This window comes from Falco naumanni, chromosome W (genome assembly GCF_017639655.2).
Source record: "Falco naumanni isolate bFalNau1 chromosome W, bFalNau1.pat, whole genome shotgun sequence".
In the NCBI taxonomy this organism is placed as follows: Eukaryota; Metazoa; Chordata; class Aves; order Falconiformes; family Falconidae; genus Falco; species Falco naumanni.
Window position 1 is genome coordinate 24,310,355 of NC_054079.1, and position 17,089 is coordinate 24,327,443.

The 17,089-nt window shown below is 44.1% G+C and overlaps 1 protein-coding gene across 10 annotated transcripts in view; it reads right to left on the minus strand.

Annotated features, from left to right (window-relative positions):
• LOC121080507 (protein FAM219A-like) overlaps positions 1-17,089 on the minus strand; it is a 198,874-nt gene that overhangs the window by 106,531 nt on the left and 75,254 nt on the right. The gene's annotated exons all lie outside the window — the stretch shown is intronic.

The window sequence follows — 17,089 nt, forward strand, 5'->3', positions numbered from 1 at the left end:
CTGGTTACATTTCCATTTAAACTCTTCTATGTCTCTACAGTTGTTGAAGTAAAACCCCATCTTGTAACTACTTTACGTCCAAAGCAACATTTTCAATCTAAGTTACAGGACCATATGATCAGTATCATGTCTGGAAACTGGGCATCATTACAAGAGCTTGCGTAAAGTGCCTGCAGAACCATAGTTTTTAGTTGAGGGGTGTGATGTGGGGTGATCCCAAGACAGCACACAGAGGTGGCCTAAGCCCAACAGAACAGGGTCACAGAAACAGAAACAGGGTCATGGCCAGAAAACACCCAAAAGAACTGATGTGGTTCATCTATACCAGATAGGTCAACAATTTAATTGTAATCTGCACTTCACCCAGTTTGCACAGCCACTAGGATAAATATCATATATGAAAAATTATATTAAGATTGTCTTATGTTTAATCACAGGATAGCTCGTGCACATCTACCCTGTCTTTATTTAGTTTTTATGCTTCTACTTCAGCAGTATTTGCAAACATTTGAAGCAGAGCAATGTAGCCAACACTGAGTGTACACCTGTGTTGGGGTCTGCAGCGGGTCTGCAGACAAGTTAGTTGACTTCAAAGACTTAGCCGTGTACCTTTAAGACAGCCACAAATTGTCAGGTATGTAAACAGGATGTGAAGAACCGGAACTTAGAACCGCAGCATACGGGCACCTACAGCAACAGCAAATAGCAAGCAAGAAGAAGGACACAAAAACCTATCAGGGTCTAACACCTGCACTGTCTAAGATATATAAATAGTTTGTATAAACAATAAAGGGGCCATTTTGTCCGAACCCAGCCACGCAGACATAGTGTTTCTTTTAAGTTCGCCTCGACTTGCGTCACCACATTTGGTGACCCTGACGTGCCGATGTGATCCCAGTAAAGGGTATCAAAAAGAGACCCTGAGACGGTGCCGATGTGACCCCGGTAAGGGGTGTCAGGAGCAGATCCTGAAACTGTGACCAGCGGGTTGCTGGGGAGGCAGAGCCTGGTGAAGCGGAGTAGCGCAGCGAGCGGCTGCAAGATCCCGGGAGAAGGTGACACTTCTCCCTGGTAAGGTGAGCCACCAGGGACAGCATGGGGAGTAAGTTATCTAAAGAAGATAGCATGGTGCTATCAATGTGGAAATTAGTATTAGAGAAGCGTGGAATTACTTTAGATGGGCTTCGGTTAAAAGATGTATTATTGTGGGCCAAAACACATGGAGTGGAAATGTCCCCCGCGACTGCTCTTAGTGTGTGGACCTGGGACAATTCAGGATCAACACTGTCAGAAGCTCTGGAAAAAGGGGACAAAGAGGCGTCGGGGTTTTTGCTTACCTGGGGACTGCTTAGACATGTTGTAGGGGGCTTCAAGAATCCGCAGGACGCAAATGGGGGCTTGCAAAATCAGCAAACTGGGATTGGGGGCTTGCCAAATCAGCAAAATGCGACTGGGGGCTTGCAGACTCCGCAAGACGCGAGTGGGAGCTTAAAAAAGTCAGCAAAATGCAAGTGGGGGCTTAAAAAGTCAGCAAAATGCGAATGAGGGTACATCGTTCAAACCTCCCCTGTATCCCCCTCCGGAATACAGACAAGAGGATGAGGGGGTGGGGGAGGGGGAGAGTCTGTGTCCCTTACCAGGCGCCACTCCCCAATGCCTGAATCCCCTAAATCTCTCCAACTGCATCGACTTATACTTGATACCAATTCCGAGGACGAGGATGACAAGCAGAAGCCTCGGTGGACCGATCCCAGCCCCCCTGACTCCCCCCAACATTTGTGCCAGCCCACACGCCTTCCCCCCTCGGCTCCGCCCCCCCCCGCCCCCTCGGCTCCGGCCCTGCCTGCGCAGGATGGAAATTCCGAAAACCCGGATTTGGGTCCAGCTACAACAACGTTATCAGTCACAGGCAATGAAAAAGTTGGAGTTGGTAAAAATCCAGTTTCCAGTGCTACAAGTAATGATGCGCAACCCTCGGCGATTTTGCCAGGCTATAAGAGATGGGGCATTAAAAGACGGGAACTGGGATTTAGTAGAACTGATAGGCGGACCACTCCTTGATCTTCCTACTCCTTCCACCGATGCACCGCATGCATATCCTATTGTATTGGGGGATGCGGCTGCTGGTAATCCTCACATTCACACACCATTTGCTTGGAAAGTAGTACAGGACTTGCAAAAAACTGTTTCGCAGTACAGGGTGACTGTGTTCTGTCACGCAGAAAAGCTGTCTATAATCTACTGTATTACAGTGGTTGAAATGTATTTTGCTGTTAAAAAAAAAAAAAAAAAAAAGGAATTGTAGAATTGTACGGAACAGAGACAGTGGGTTGTTTTGACATTGATAATGTGCAGTTTTGGCCTTGCTTTGAATGATGTGCAGCTGAGATCCTGCAGCAAAGAGTTAAATAACTTTGGGGGAGTATGAGTAGAAACTAGGATGAGATGGAAGCCTGTGAACGAGTAGTTTTAACCTATCACCTTTAAAATAACAAAGTCTGCATAGCATGTGTATTTTTAGCTGGGGGCAGAAATTGGTGTGAGTCTAATAAAGTGGCATTAACTTAAAAAAATAAAAGATAAAAATGCGGGTGGGGGGAAATGAAGGGAATGACCCCAGAGGCACGATTAGAGAAAGCATGAAGGTGTCTTAGTACGCATGAAAAACCCTCGTACCGGGCATTGGTCGGGACCGCTTGAATTGTTACCTTGGGGGAGAGGTTATGCTTGTGTTTCTACAGATGAAGGCCCGCGATGGATGCCTGCTCGCTGTGTGCGGCCTGAGCTTAGTGTGCCAGATCGTGGGAGCGTTGCTGCCGCCAGTCAACCCAGCAACTAATGTGTGGCCTCCTTACTGAACCAGTCCTTGTTTGGTGTGCCCTTCCTTGAAACTGACTTGCAAACATTGTTGCAAAAAAGTGAATGTATGCGGGGAATGAAGAATCTTACTGAAAGTCTTGATATTTTCGATAATTGATTACCTCTGTATAATGTTAACCCAAAAGAAGTCAATATTGTTTGCACTTTGAATGTCGATACCTTGTTTGTTAGGCAGTTAAGAATGTGAGTCAAATTTGCCACCATTATATACAAAACAGAGCAACTATTGGTTTTTGTTGTTGGCTCAAGAACATGGCTGTGAGGATTTTGGTGGTATGTGCTGGGTGGATTTTAGGCGCCCCATTGCAGCAACATGTTACCAAAATCTGAGAAAATGTCAGCCTTTTTGGCATCCATTCACTCAATTGGCAGTATTGTTTGTTTGCTATTGCCTTGGCTGCCGTCATGTTTGCAAGGGCCCTGCAGAACATGGCAAACCTGGTACTAGCTGTTCAAAAAACAAAAAGGGGGAATTGTTGGGGTCTGCAGCGGGTCTGCAGACAAGTTAGTTGACTTCAAAGACTTAGCCGTGTACCTTTAAGACAGCCACAAATTGTCAGGTCTGTAAACAGGATGTGAAGAATCGGAACTTAGAACCGCAGCATACGGGCACCTACAGCAACAGCAAATGGCAAGCAAGAAGAAGGACACAAAAACCTATCAGGGTCTAACACCTGCACTGTCTAAGATATATAAATAGTTTGTATAAACAATAAAGGCCATTTTGTCGGAACCCAGCCACGCAGACATAGTGTTTCTTTTAAGTCCGCCTCGACTTGCGTCACCACACACCTGTGCTTATACAGGGAAATTTAATTCACTCCAATTTCCCACCTCAGTCATTTCAGACTTATCAAGCAGCTGTGAACTATTTCCTGTTTGCAGGAGAGCTGATAGACTTTTAACATAGCAAAATTACTCTGTTCTTACTCTATGTAAAAGCTCTGCAGAATTACTTTGAGCAGAAATGGATATTAAATTGAACAAACAGTACAGTTTAGGGCTGTTTACTCCAACTTCTCCAAGAGCTTTTCAGATATAACTACTCTCCCAACTATAATGGGGCAGGGTTCAGGGAATTTGTGAATGCTTTTGAAGTTTCCAAAAACATCTGTATGGCTGAACTGTTGAGCTGTTTGAGCTTGAAGTTCTCAGGTCCAGCTTTTAAATCAAGCAGATAATGGTTGTAGCTGCCTGCTGCCATCATGCCTACAATAATCCTGAGGTGCTGACAGTGAGCCATGCACAAAGAGACAATGTGTGGCATCTTAATTATACAGGAGCCATGCCAAACAGATTTTAATTTACAACCATGCACAGCACCTTGAACTCAGACACTCCTGCTCATCCCGCATAAACTTTTAAGTAACTGTTCTATATTTCCATCGCACCAGTGGGTATCCAATTGCATTAACATGCCATGTTTTAAATCCGGAAATAAAAAGTACACAAAATAGAACAGGAGCTAGTATTGTAGTCCATACAGAGTCAAGACATATCTCACAAAAGCGTGGCCGTGCTAGAACACATATGCTGAAGTTGTATTCTCCCGCCACTTCAGTTTAACTCCTCACTATCTCCTTTTCCTGCTGCATCCAGCAATAGCTGTACTGTATGGCTTCTCCTGAAGACCATCATTTCACAAAGGCCTCCAGAAGTAGCCTAGGTCTTATACCATCAATACAGTTTACAGGAGGTAATTATCATAAGTGAAAGTGTTTTCTTACGGGAGAAGAATCAAGCTTACTAACAATCAGCTAATAGGGTTTCTTACTGAGCCACTGGAAAGAGGACCCTCCTGCTCCTTCTGTCAGTGTGACTCCTTGAGACTTCTACCTACAGATGACTGGTAAAAGAAAGAGTTTGGAAAATCACTTTCCAGTCACAGCCCCACAGAGAGCACAAACTAATAGAGGCAAATGAACACAAAACGGTGTATGATAATGACTTGAAACAAGACCTCAGGTATTCAAATGAGCCTCTTACTACAAATGCAATAAGTTCCTCCTTCAACTGCAACCAACTGCCAGGCAGACAAGTAATTCACCCACAAATTGTGACATTTTCTCACAGTATGTTTTGTATTTCTTCCACCACTTACAATGGTGCAGTTCAGCTGGCAGCCTGGGCTGGCATGCTACTTTTTTCTTGAAAGAGGAGGGGAATGGCTCTTCCAGCAGCATAGGCTGCCTTAACACCTGATCATCTCCTCAGAGCTGTGGTGCTCATCAGCCCAGAGAGCCTGAGCAGCTGTTGCACTCCTTGGAAGAAAGCAGTGGGGCTGGGATCACACCTCACCTTGCACACACATGCAGCCCAATGCATACTGCTGGAGCCACGACTTATCAACTGGCCCTCAAAGGCAGGAAGCAGCTCTGTGAAGCCACTGAAGCTGGGGTACGCTGATTCACAGATTCTGCTAACACAGCAAAGGGAGGGGGTTGGTGCATCTTATGTCATATTCAAGATAACTGTCACAAAAACACCATAGGTGAAGAAAAATAGACCTCTGAGCATGAGACTCCTACATCTGTTCAAGTCTGTGAAGTAAGTAAGTGTCCACGTGTCTCTGCAATGTGAAGACTCACCCCTGCTTCAGAAACGGGAGATTAAATATTACCTGAGCAAGCTTGGTAATTTACATGCAAACTATTACATGATCCAAACCTCTTCTCTTGCTTTAATAAACTTTCCTCAGTTGAGGCAATGGAGGGAAAAAAAGTTTGAAGGTCTAAAACGGGTCTTTGACATAACTGCACTCAATATCCCCTTGTAAAACCATTTCCAGCTGGAGGAACTTTACATTTCCATTCATATCTCTCTAGATGAATGTGTTGCACCAGAGCTGAGATTTAAGAAAAAAGTCAATACTTCTGTTCCCTTGTTTTAAAAGAAAAATTGTAAAGGAGAGAGGGGCAAGACTTCAATGCAGAATTACTGGAGCAACACTATACTTACACTGCAATGAAAACAGCAAAGACTTACTCGAGCCCTGTCAAGATATCAGGATTTAAGAACAACAAACAAGCAACACCAGGATGGAAGAGGCTGCTTTCATCCCAGTCAGCGCAAGAGTAATCTGTTAAGAGATTCACTTATGTTGCTGGAGTAACAATTCATAGAATCATCATAGAATCATAGAATGGTTTGGGTTGGAAGGGACCTTAAAGATCATCTAGTTCCATCTACCTCCTCCCCTGCACAGATAATAAATACCTTGCTGCTAAAAGTACAAAAAATCTCTTAGCAGTTTTCTTCATTCCGAGGTTTTTCAGCTTCAATCCCATCCCTCCAGCGTGTCGACCATACCACACAGCTTGGTGTTGTCAGCAAACTTACTGAGGGTATACTCAATCTCACTGCCCATGTTGCTGACAAAGATGTTAAAAAGCACTGGTCCCAGTATGGACCCGTGAGGAACACCACTCATCACTGATCTCAACTTGGACATCAAGCCATTGACCACAAGTCTTTGAGTGCAACTGTAAGGGCCCTTTCTGAGGAAAGGCTTTGTTCATTGTCTGGGTGCCAGGTTTCAGAGTGATAATGCCACAGCTACCTGCAATGAGGGGCATGCCCATAATTCTGTGTACACCTGTCTGCAATGAGGGGCATGCCCAAAGCCTCCCAATGAGGGGTGTGTCCTGTAGAGGAATTTTTAAAAGACCGAGGACATATGTTACCATTGTCCGGGTTGGACAACCCAGGCCTGTTAGTTGAAACTGCAGAGCAACTTTAAATTGTCCTTGAAAAAAGCAGTGAGAGAAAGAAAACAAGCTATGCACAAACAAGAAGCCAAGTGCAGAGCAAGTCCTGGGAACCGCGAAATCAACACCCTCTCATCGGCACACTCTGATCAGGCGCCTGCAGCATGCTCACCAATCAGCGACATGGACGCCCGTGTGACCAGAAACTTTTATCCAATCACCTGTGTGTAGAGTCGTGTGAGCGGTCGGTTTAAGTTATAAATATGACCTGTTTGTTTAATAAAGTGAAAACGGCATGTAGCCATAGTGTCGTGATTGTTGTGACTTGGCCGACTCTCCACGGGGGACCCTCTTCGTCTGGCGCCCAAACAGGGACCCATTAAGTTGCTTAAATGCGGTTCGCTTAAATGCGGACGTCTCCGTGCATAGGACCCAAAACGAAGTTGTCCAATTAGGGAATTGGAGGTCGGAGGCGGGTGGAACCTAGAAGGCGAAAAGCAGAGTCCAGAGTTCGGTGTAGAGCTGCAGATCGCACCCCTGCCGAGGTAAGACCGCAACAAAAAAACCGCGCCAGGGCTCTCCACTGATACCCTCTCTGAGAGAGGGGAGAGCACTAAGGAAGACCGCGATGGAATTAGACGCGGCAATTAAGGTCTTAACTAGTATCCTCTTTAAGAGAGGTGAGAGCACTAAAGAAAAAGAAGTGGAGGCTTTAGTTCGCTGGGCACGAAAAAAGAATAAGATTCCCGAGCCCACATTATTGTTTAGTATTACGGAATGGAGATAAGTGGGAAATTGCCTCTGGGATACTACAATCGAGTTAGGTAAGGAAGGAAAAGAAGCTAAAGCGCTAGGAGCTACGTGGTGGTCTATAATTAACACTCTGGAAACTATGAAGGTGGGAAAGAAAGTAGTGGCAGCAGCTATAGAAGCATTGGGAGGAGATGTGGTAGAAAAGCCAATAGAGCAGAAGGGTGATTCACCTAAGCCTTCTCTCTTGGCTACATTTTTCGGAGTTGGGCATACTCGTCCTAGGAAGGGTATGTCAGCCTCTACGTGTTCAACAGTGCTGGAGTTCTTAGATAAGACAGCAGACAAACAGGAAGTTACTCCTCTGGGGTCTGTTGTAACTGAGCTGAAACCGGAACAGCCTGTTGAGCCTCCCCAGGAAGGAGGAGCAGCGAGTCATGCTGCACCAATTGGAGCTGTGGGTGGAGCAAGACCAAAAAGGAGGGCGGCTATGGCTCCTAGACCAAATCAGGGGGGGCAAAAGCACCGTTCCATGTCGTATCCTCCTCGTCCTGAAACATCATTGGACAAATTTGAGGAGGAAGGCGGGGAGAAGTTTTGTGATAACAATACAGAGAATTCTTTACAGGAGGTAATAGATAAATTAAGAAAACTGGAAAAGCGAGTTGAAATGAACCTGCCTACTACTTCAATACCTGTAGTTCCTCCAGTTAGCCCAACTACCCCTCCGATGCTGAACTCGAGAAAAGATCCAATTCCACAGCATTGGTCCGGTGTTGTTCGTGATGCTATTTTGGAGGACGACTCGCAGGTGACTAGCTTGATAGCTTGTCCAGTAGTGGTTAATAATCTAGGTGCACATAATTGGGATGTGATTTATGGAAGATTAATGATCAGATTTTAGTGATGGGAGAGTTGCAACCTGGTCTTCCAACTCATACGATGATCCCTCAGAATTGGCAAATTGTTGTGATAGACTTGAAAGACAGTTTTTTATAAATCAAACCACAGAAGGTAACTCTTACTACACAAATAACTAATCTGCAAGATGCTCAAAGGCTTTTAGGAGATCTATAGTGGGTTTGTAATATAGTTGGCCTCACTAACGATGATTTGCAACCGTTCCGATCCTGGTTGCATGGCACCGAAGCCAACAGTCCTCGAATTTGTTCACCAGAACAGCGGGCTGCCCTAGAAGTTGTGTCCCGCAAGATTCAGACTGGCTGGTGTGGCTGCCGAATGGCAAATCATCCCTTATCCTTTTTCGGTTTGTAATGTTGCCACTTCACCTTTTGCCCTTATTTTGCAATGGCAAAAGAAAAAGGGGGAAAATACAGCGATCATTTTAGAGTGGTTGTTTTTGCCATTGCAACCCAGACATCGTATTTTAAGTCGACCTGAAGCAGTAGCGACGTTGGTGAGAAAAGGAAGAGACAGGATTGTTGAAATTGATGGGACTGAACCGGCAGGTATCAGTATTCCAGTCCGTGGGGATGATTATGAGTGGCTCCTGAGACATTCAACAGCCATACAGGAAGCCTTGATGGGCTATACAGGTGTTGCACACAACAACCGGCCAAAAAGACCCCTCTGGAAGATGTTAGAGCATTACCAGTGGATTTCGAGACCGTTATGCTCAAAAAGATCAGTTGAAGGGCCAACGGTGTTTACAGATGCAGGACGAAAGATGAAGAAGGCTGCATGTGTTTGGCAATCCGATAAACAGTGGCAGAAATACGTAACCACCGGTGAACCAGGGGGCAACCGTCAATCTTTAGAATTGAAAGCAGTGTGTTGGGCATTGGGAAGCTGGAACAACACACCTGTAAGCATAGTATCAGACTCATTGTACATAGTTGGTGTAGTACAGCGCTGTTGTTATAGATCACCAAACAGCACGAGGGAACCAAACAGCTACAGTTCCTGGTTTGAATGTTTTGTATAAAAATATGGCTTCAGGTGTATGGGAAGGACCTAATCCGGTGTTATTTATCGGTAGAGGTTATTTTTGTATCTCCACAGATAAAGGACCTATATGGGTCCCTAGCAAGTTTGTGCGACCTGTATGTCAAGATCAGAAGATGGAAGAGAAGACTCAGAGCGAGCAGACAGAATAAACTGTCTATGTTGTAAGGATGTAAACCGCGGGTTTTATGCCAATGTATGCTATGTGGGGTAAAACGGTTCTGTAAGCCAAAGCTGAAATGTCAATGGTGTGAAGGGTGTACAGACAGTAAATCGAGTACTGTACGTTTGATTAGTAACTGGGCATGAAGCAAGAAAAAACATACGACTAGTGCAATACTATGCTGATTGGAGACAGTACACATCATCAGAATCTGTGAAAGCACAGATTTTTGGTGTGAAATGTTAAAAAAAAAAAAAAAAAAAAGCGTATAAAAAAGTTGGGGAAATTGTAGAAATTGTAGGAGTAAACATGTTTGAGTGGTGGACTTGGTTTACGGCCTTGATGAATGTTTTTTACCCATTGGCCAAAGTATTTTTGACATCTTGCCTGGGACAAACATATGGGTGACATGGGCAAATGTCACTGGAGTAACAGACTTTTGTTTAAGTCTGCAACAGGCAGACAACCCCTTTAGAACTTGTTTAATTGGTATTCCCCTGCAAGAGAATGAAACAAATTTTGATGGGTTTTGGAATGTTAAAGCAGTGAATCTGACTTCCAATCAGAATGGTACATGTATAAGTCCAAATGGCAGCATCAAATGCTAAAAATATACGAAGGTTAGCGTGTTGGGGAGAGAAACAATTTAATCTTACATCACAGATTTTAAGTTCATTATTGCTTGATGTAGATAGTGTTAGGCATGCTACGTTACAAAATAGGGCTGCAATAGATTTTTTGTTATTAGCACATGGACACGGTTGTGAGGATTTTGAAGGGATGTGTTGTATGAACCTTTCTGATCATTCCATATCGATGCACAAGAAGTTGTCACAACTGCAGGGAAACATGAAGCATATTCTTGCTGATGATAATCCCTTCGATGAATGGTTGAGAGTACTGGGGATAACAGGTTGGTTAAAGACGTTATTGATGGAAGGAATACGCTTTGTTATAATCATGTTGTAATGTTTTTAATTTTTGGCTGTTTATTTTCTTGTTTGAGGAAAGGTTTAACATCTATTGTGAAACAGACATGGGTTGTCCAAAAAGAAAAAGGGGGATAAGTAGAGGAATTTTTAAAGGACTGAGGACATATGTTACCATTGTCCGGGTTGGACAACCCAGGCCTGTTAGTTGAAGCTGCAGAGCAACTTTAAATTGTCCTTGGAACAAGCAGTGTGAGAAAGAAAACAAGCTGTGCACAAACAAGTAGCCAGGTGCAGAGCAAGTCCTGGGAACCACGAAATCCACACACTCTGATCAGCACACTCTGATCGGGCGCCTGCAGCATGCTCACCAATCAGCGACACGGACGCCCGTGTGACCAGAAACTTTTATCTGATCACCTGTGTGTAGAGTCGTGTGAGTGGTTGATTTAAGTTATAAATATGACCTGTTTTTTTCAATAAAGTGAGTGCGACATGTAGCCATATTGGTGTGATTGTCATGACTTGGCCGACTCTCCACAGGGGACCCTCTTCGTCGTCCAAAGCTTCCCACCTCTTAAGTATTGGTAAAGGAGAGACTTTCTTAGATGAGTATGGAAGAAGTAAACAGCTTGATGGAGTGTGAATTGGCTGTAAAGGTGCTTTGCTGTATGTAGGTGCTTTCCAGGGCAGAACTTGGGTGTATAAGTGATTGTATATAACCAGCACTTAAGTATGCAATGGGGGATCTCGCATGGGGTCTATGTCATCGTATGCCACAAATGGTGCCTGAATAGGGACTTGAGGAAAAAGAAAAAAAAACACCAAAACTGGTGGCATAGCCCAGCTGAACCAGGGAAGATGGATATGTGAAGATGAATATGTGAGCACTCACCACTGCAGGACGGTAGGTTAGTGGCTGGGAACCATGGGACAATCATTAATACCGGAATAGAAAAATCAGGAACAGAAGAATCTTAAGGATTCTTCTGAAATTGCCCCCACCCACATATTCTGCATTTTGAGTAAAACCAACTGAGTCATCACATTCTGGTGAGTTATCCAAGATTATAGTCTTTTGAAACAAACACGCCCTTGGTAATCATGTTTATCCTCTTGCAACAGTAGGATATCGTGTCCAGTAGATGCTGTATGAATTTCATTCATGTATTTGCAGCAAGGAGCAAGAGAAAAACCTGAATATTTTCTGTGCTGTTTTGCAACTGTGACTAAGTATGTAGATTTAAATTGTACTCTGAAGCAGTTCTGAAAGCAAGAGAAAGAGTATACTATGGTGCCTTAGATCAGTGCAGAAAGGAGGCTATGCGAAAGGGAGATGTGGACTTATTCAGTGCATTCCCCGTCTGATACCAAGTAGAGTGACCAGCTGTGCAAGAACAACTCACGTACAAAGCTATAAAAGAACTGAGATGCTCAGTTAAAGATTCTGAACTCAGATCAGCATTTACCATGAACTTGTACACTGCCATTGCAAAAGGATATGTTATGACCCCATTTGATTGGAAAACACTGTGTTGGGGCTTTTGCTGTATTGAATGATTATACTGAACTTTGAAGCAAGTGGAAAAATACTGAAGAAATAAGACGAGGGCACGATCAGAACAGTGGAATGAAGAGGGAGGAACAAATTGCAGGTGCTTGCACAAAACCAGGGCCAGCAGGACGCGATAAGAGGAGCTGGGAAACAACAGAAAAGAGCCTACGTGCCTGAAAAAGTAGAAACAGAAATCTTGCCAATAAACAATTGTTAACCAATCATATTATTATACGCTTGTAAAATAGCCAATCATATTATCACACGCTTATAGAGTGCCTTATAAAAGTGTACCTGGTTTGTACAATAAACGGATCAGATCTTGAACTCCATGAGTATTTGAATCTGACTCCCGCTCGCCCGAAATGCCCGCAGCATCTGGTGACCCCGACGTGATCCGGTGAGGGTCGACAGGATCGGTCAAAAAGTCAGGAGGATTCATTAAGGATCGTGTTACAAGCTGCGGAGCCGGCGAGGATCCTGCTGCCAGCGGAGAGAGAGCTGGGCGCCCGAAGAAAGGCGGAACGTGCACGGCTGACCGGTGAGTCAGGAAATTTAAGCAGGATGGGAATCACTGCATCAGTGGTGGAAAAAGCAATCGTAGACAGTTTGATGAAACTGGCAGAGAAAACTGAAACGCCAGTCTCACGGCAGGCAGTAATTGATCTGCTATGTTGGAGTCGCCGCCGTGGTTACCTTGCTTCTACGCAAGATGTATATAGTACTGAAACATGGAAGAAAGTGGGAGAGGACTTGTGGGAATCTGTGCAAGTCGGGACTAAGGGGGTAAAGACTTTGGCTCGTACGTATCGGGCTGTACGGGGTATGGTCGCGCAGTTACACGGTGAGGCACAAGTCGCTGCAGCTGTTAAGGCTGCAGTGCGGTCTCCCGGCGATTCTGCCGCTCAGTCGGAGGAAGAGCCAGAGGGGCAGCCTCCGTGCAAAACCCCCCCCGATTATACATCTGAAGCTTATCCAGTACTGACTACTGCTGAACGAATAGCGTGGGGATTAGATGATGAATTGCCACCCTGGTGTCCTGAAAAGGAACAAACGGCAAGCGGCAGACAGACACTAATACCGGCAGTTACGAGTACTGGATGTAAGACTGCTGGGATGGGAATAACACAGCCCACAGCTCCACCAGAGGAGGAAATGGAGACTGAGCCTGAACTGTTTGGCAATCTGCCTCCTTTACCTCCCGAAAGTGGCAGTCTTTGCAGTAGTGATGAAGAGGCAGCACCGACGCCTTATTCGGCACTACGGAGAGAGCTGCGACAGCAGGAAAAGAAGATGTCCGACCTACTACATCATATGGAGAGGCTCGACAAGGACTCTAAAAAGAAAGATGTTAAAAAGGCGTATAAAAGTGCCCATAAGGCTATAATTGAGGGGTTAGAGGCTCTGGGGGATAAAATTGAACAAGATGCGCGCGCGGTACCTATAGACCCTAATTTTGACCCTCAAAGGCGATACAGGGGCCTGGTAGAAAATTGTACCATAGAAGGGGATTTTTCGTTTACCCCATTAGCTGCCCCTGTAGTGTTGCGACAGGGTCAGCCGACATGGGAACCCCTGGATTGGAAATTGGTGCAGGGCATTCAAAAAGCTATAATGCAGTATGGCCATAATAATAAATTAGTGAGAAATCAAGTAACAGCCTTAATTAAGTATACTGAGTTGGTGCCGGCCGACCTAAGAGCAGTTATGGAGCTTATCCTGTCTCCAACAACATTCATGCTTTGGTTAGCAAAGTGGAAGGAGTATCTAGAGGTGAAACTTATAGAAAACATTCATTTGTCACAAGGAGATCCCTTACGAGTAGCGCCGTTAGATGCCTTAATGGGTACAGGTCCTTATCGTAATGGAGCTGCACAAGCAGCGTTACATACCAGGGTGTTACAACAATCGAAACAAGCTGGGTTAGCAGCTTTCTTGGCGTTACCTCAATTGCATACACCAACCTTACCATATACCAAAATCTTGCAGAGACCTAATGAATCTTTTTTTAGTTTTGTTGACAGGTTAAGAGACGCCATTGATAATGCTCCTAACGTCACTCCAGATCTCAAGATTATTTTGACTAAAGAGATCGCTGTACAAAATGCAAATGTCACTTGTAAGCAACTTATAGCATCCTTACCCCCTGGGGCATCCATCGCTCAAATGATAGAGGCATGCGCAAGGGCTCCTTTGGTTGAGGAAGAGGAAAAGGCAAAAATACATGCCAATGCTCTAGCAGTAGCTCTAAACAACAACAAGGTACAAGGCCGAGGGGACCGGGGTCCTAAGCCAAAATGTTATCAATGTGGACAGGAAGGTCACTTTAAACGTGACTGCAAAAAGAATCTAGGAGGAAAGTCTCTGTTGAATGGAAATTGTTTGCGTTGTCAAAAATTTGGTCATAAAGCGGCCGATTGTCGCTCAAAATTTAGAAAAGATGGTACACCCCTCTTTGTTCCGGGAAACGGGAACAGCCGCGTTCTGAGGGACGCGGCCAAGAAATATCCCCAGAACCCAACAAAATTCATGGCTGCCTCGGCGAGCTGTATTCAGCCACCAGAGGAAGCGCAGGAGTCGATTTGGCCGTGGCAGAACCTGTAAATATCACTGATGAAAAGGTACATGTACTTCCTTCTACAGTTAGTGGTCCTTTGGGTTATGGTTTATCTGCACTCCTTATAGGACGCTCTTCTGCGTCAAAAAAGGGGATTTTTGTTCTTCCTGGTTGTATTGATGCCGATTATACCGGACCTATTGGAATTATGGTAAAAGTTTTTTCTCCACCTGTTCATATTCCAGCAGGAAGCACTATTGCACAGCTCATTCCATTCCAAGCTACTGTCCCTCAAAAAGGAGAAAAGGACAGGGGTCAAGGTGCATTTGGCTCAACGGGTATGCCTAACATTGCCTTTTGTCAACTTATTGGTGCCGAGCGGCCAAAATGTAATGTTAAGATATCTGGTCCACAAGGTGTTAATCTTCCTAATGTTTCAATGATGATTGATACTGGTGCTGATGTTACTGTTCTTCCTTTTTCAGTTTGGCCTACCATGTGGGAATTAGATAGTGCGGGTTCAACCATTTCAGGCATTGGGGGAAGTCGTCTGACACAGGTCAGTAAAAACTTCATTCTTTTCACGGATCAAGAAGGACATCAAGCATGGGTAAAACCTTATGTCCTACACACATCCTTGTCCTTGTTAGGTAGAGATGTACTTTCCCAATGGGGAATGAGAATCTCTACAGATTTTTGATTGGGGCCATTGCTAGCAGCTCTCGCCCAACCTTAAAATTAAAATGGAAATCAGAAACTCCCGTATGGGTTGATCAATGGCCCTTACCTCAAGAGAAGCTGCAACACATTCAAGAATTAGTCCAAGAACAATTGGATTTAGGCCACATCAGACCTTCTGTTAGCCCATGGAATACACCCATTTTTACAATTCAAAAGAAATCAGGAAAATGGAGATTATTACATGATTTAAGAGCAATAAATGAAAAAATGGTTGACATGGGTGCCCTTCAGCCTGGACTGCCTTCTCCCACTATGTTACCACAAAATTGGGACCTATTAATTATTGATTTAAAAGATTGTTTTTTCACTATTCCTCTGCATGAGGATGATTGTGAAAAATTTGCATTTACAGTACCAGCTATAAACCGTGCCGCTCCAGCAAAAAGGTATGAGTGGGTTGTACTACCTCAGGGTATGAAAAACTCCCCAACAATATGTCAGTGGTTTGTGGATTTAGCTCTACAATCTTGGAGAGAGAATAATCCTAACCTTATTACCTATCATTATATGGATGATCTCTTAATAGCCAGCCCTCACACACTAGCCCCTGAAAAAGAACAGGAACTTATACAGAGTCTGCATACCTTTGGATTGGTTATAGCAAAAGAAAAGGTACAAAAACTAGCGCCCTGGAATTATCTTGGTCTGCGCATCTCAGAAACAAGAATCCAGCCACAAAAAATTCTTAGTGTCCCAAATATAAAAAACGTCAACGATGTCCAGAAACTAGTCGGAGACATTCAATGGTTAAGAACTTTCTGTGGAATTACCAATATGGATTTGGCTCCTTTATTGGCATTATTGAAGGGTGGCTCGTCACCCGCTGATCCCAGATCTCTTTCACCTGAAGCTGAAAAAGCCCTAGAGAAAATTACACAGAAAATTCAAAATGTTGGAGTGGACAGGCGACTATTGAATTGTCCATTTACCCTACTCGTGTATAACCAAGACACAGAAATTGTGGCTATAATAGCACAATTGCCCGTTGATCGATCTATGATTCTGTTAGAACGGGTTTTCCACAGTAACACCTTAAAAGCCACAGTTACTACTAGAGCGGATGCAGTAGGACAGTTATTGCTGAAGGCACGAGAACGTTTGCGTACTCTCGCAGGATGCGACCCTGAAAAAATTATTTTACCTGTGAAAAATTTGTCCTTGGCTGACTGGTGGATTCAGATTTCTGAGTGTTTTGCAGTGGCAACCCTAGGTATTCAATTAGATAATCATTATCCCAATCATCCCTTATTTAAAACTTCCTTAGTATTGGAGGAAAAATCTTTACAGCAACAAAATCCTATAAAAAATGCACTTACGGTTTTTACCGACGCTAGTAGCAAAACTCAAAAGTGTGGCTATGCCTATAGGGATGACAGGAACAATTGGATTTCTCATATAGAACAAATGGAAGGTTCAGTTCAAGTTTTGGAATTAAGAGCAGTGTTAATGGTGTTTCAGGAATTTCGCAATGTCCCTCTTAATGTTGTAAGTGATTCTAAATATGTTGTTGGAATAGTTTCGCGTCTTTCGCGTTCCCTTTTAGGGTCTTTTACGAATGACAGACTTATGGCCCTAGTTATTCAGATGTGGAATGAAATAAATTTTAGACAATTTCCTTGGTGGATTACGCATATCAGAAGTCATCTGGATTTACCTGGTGTTTTATCAGAAGGTAATGCTTATATAGACACTCAGGTGGCATCCCCAGTATTACAAAATTCTCCTCTAAAACAAGCAACAGAGTCACATGCCTTTTTTCACCAATCTGCCCGGTCTCTCCAAAAACAGTTTGGTCTGTCTCGTCAAGACGCTAGGACTGTCATAGCGGCCTGTCCTGATTGT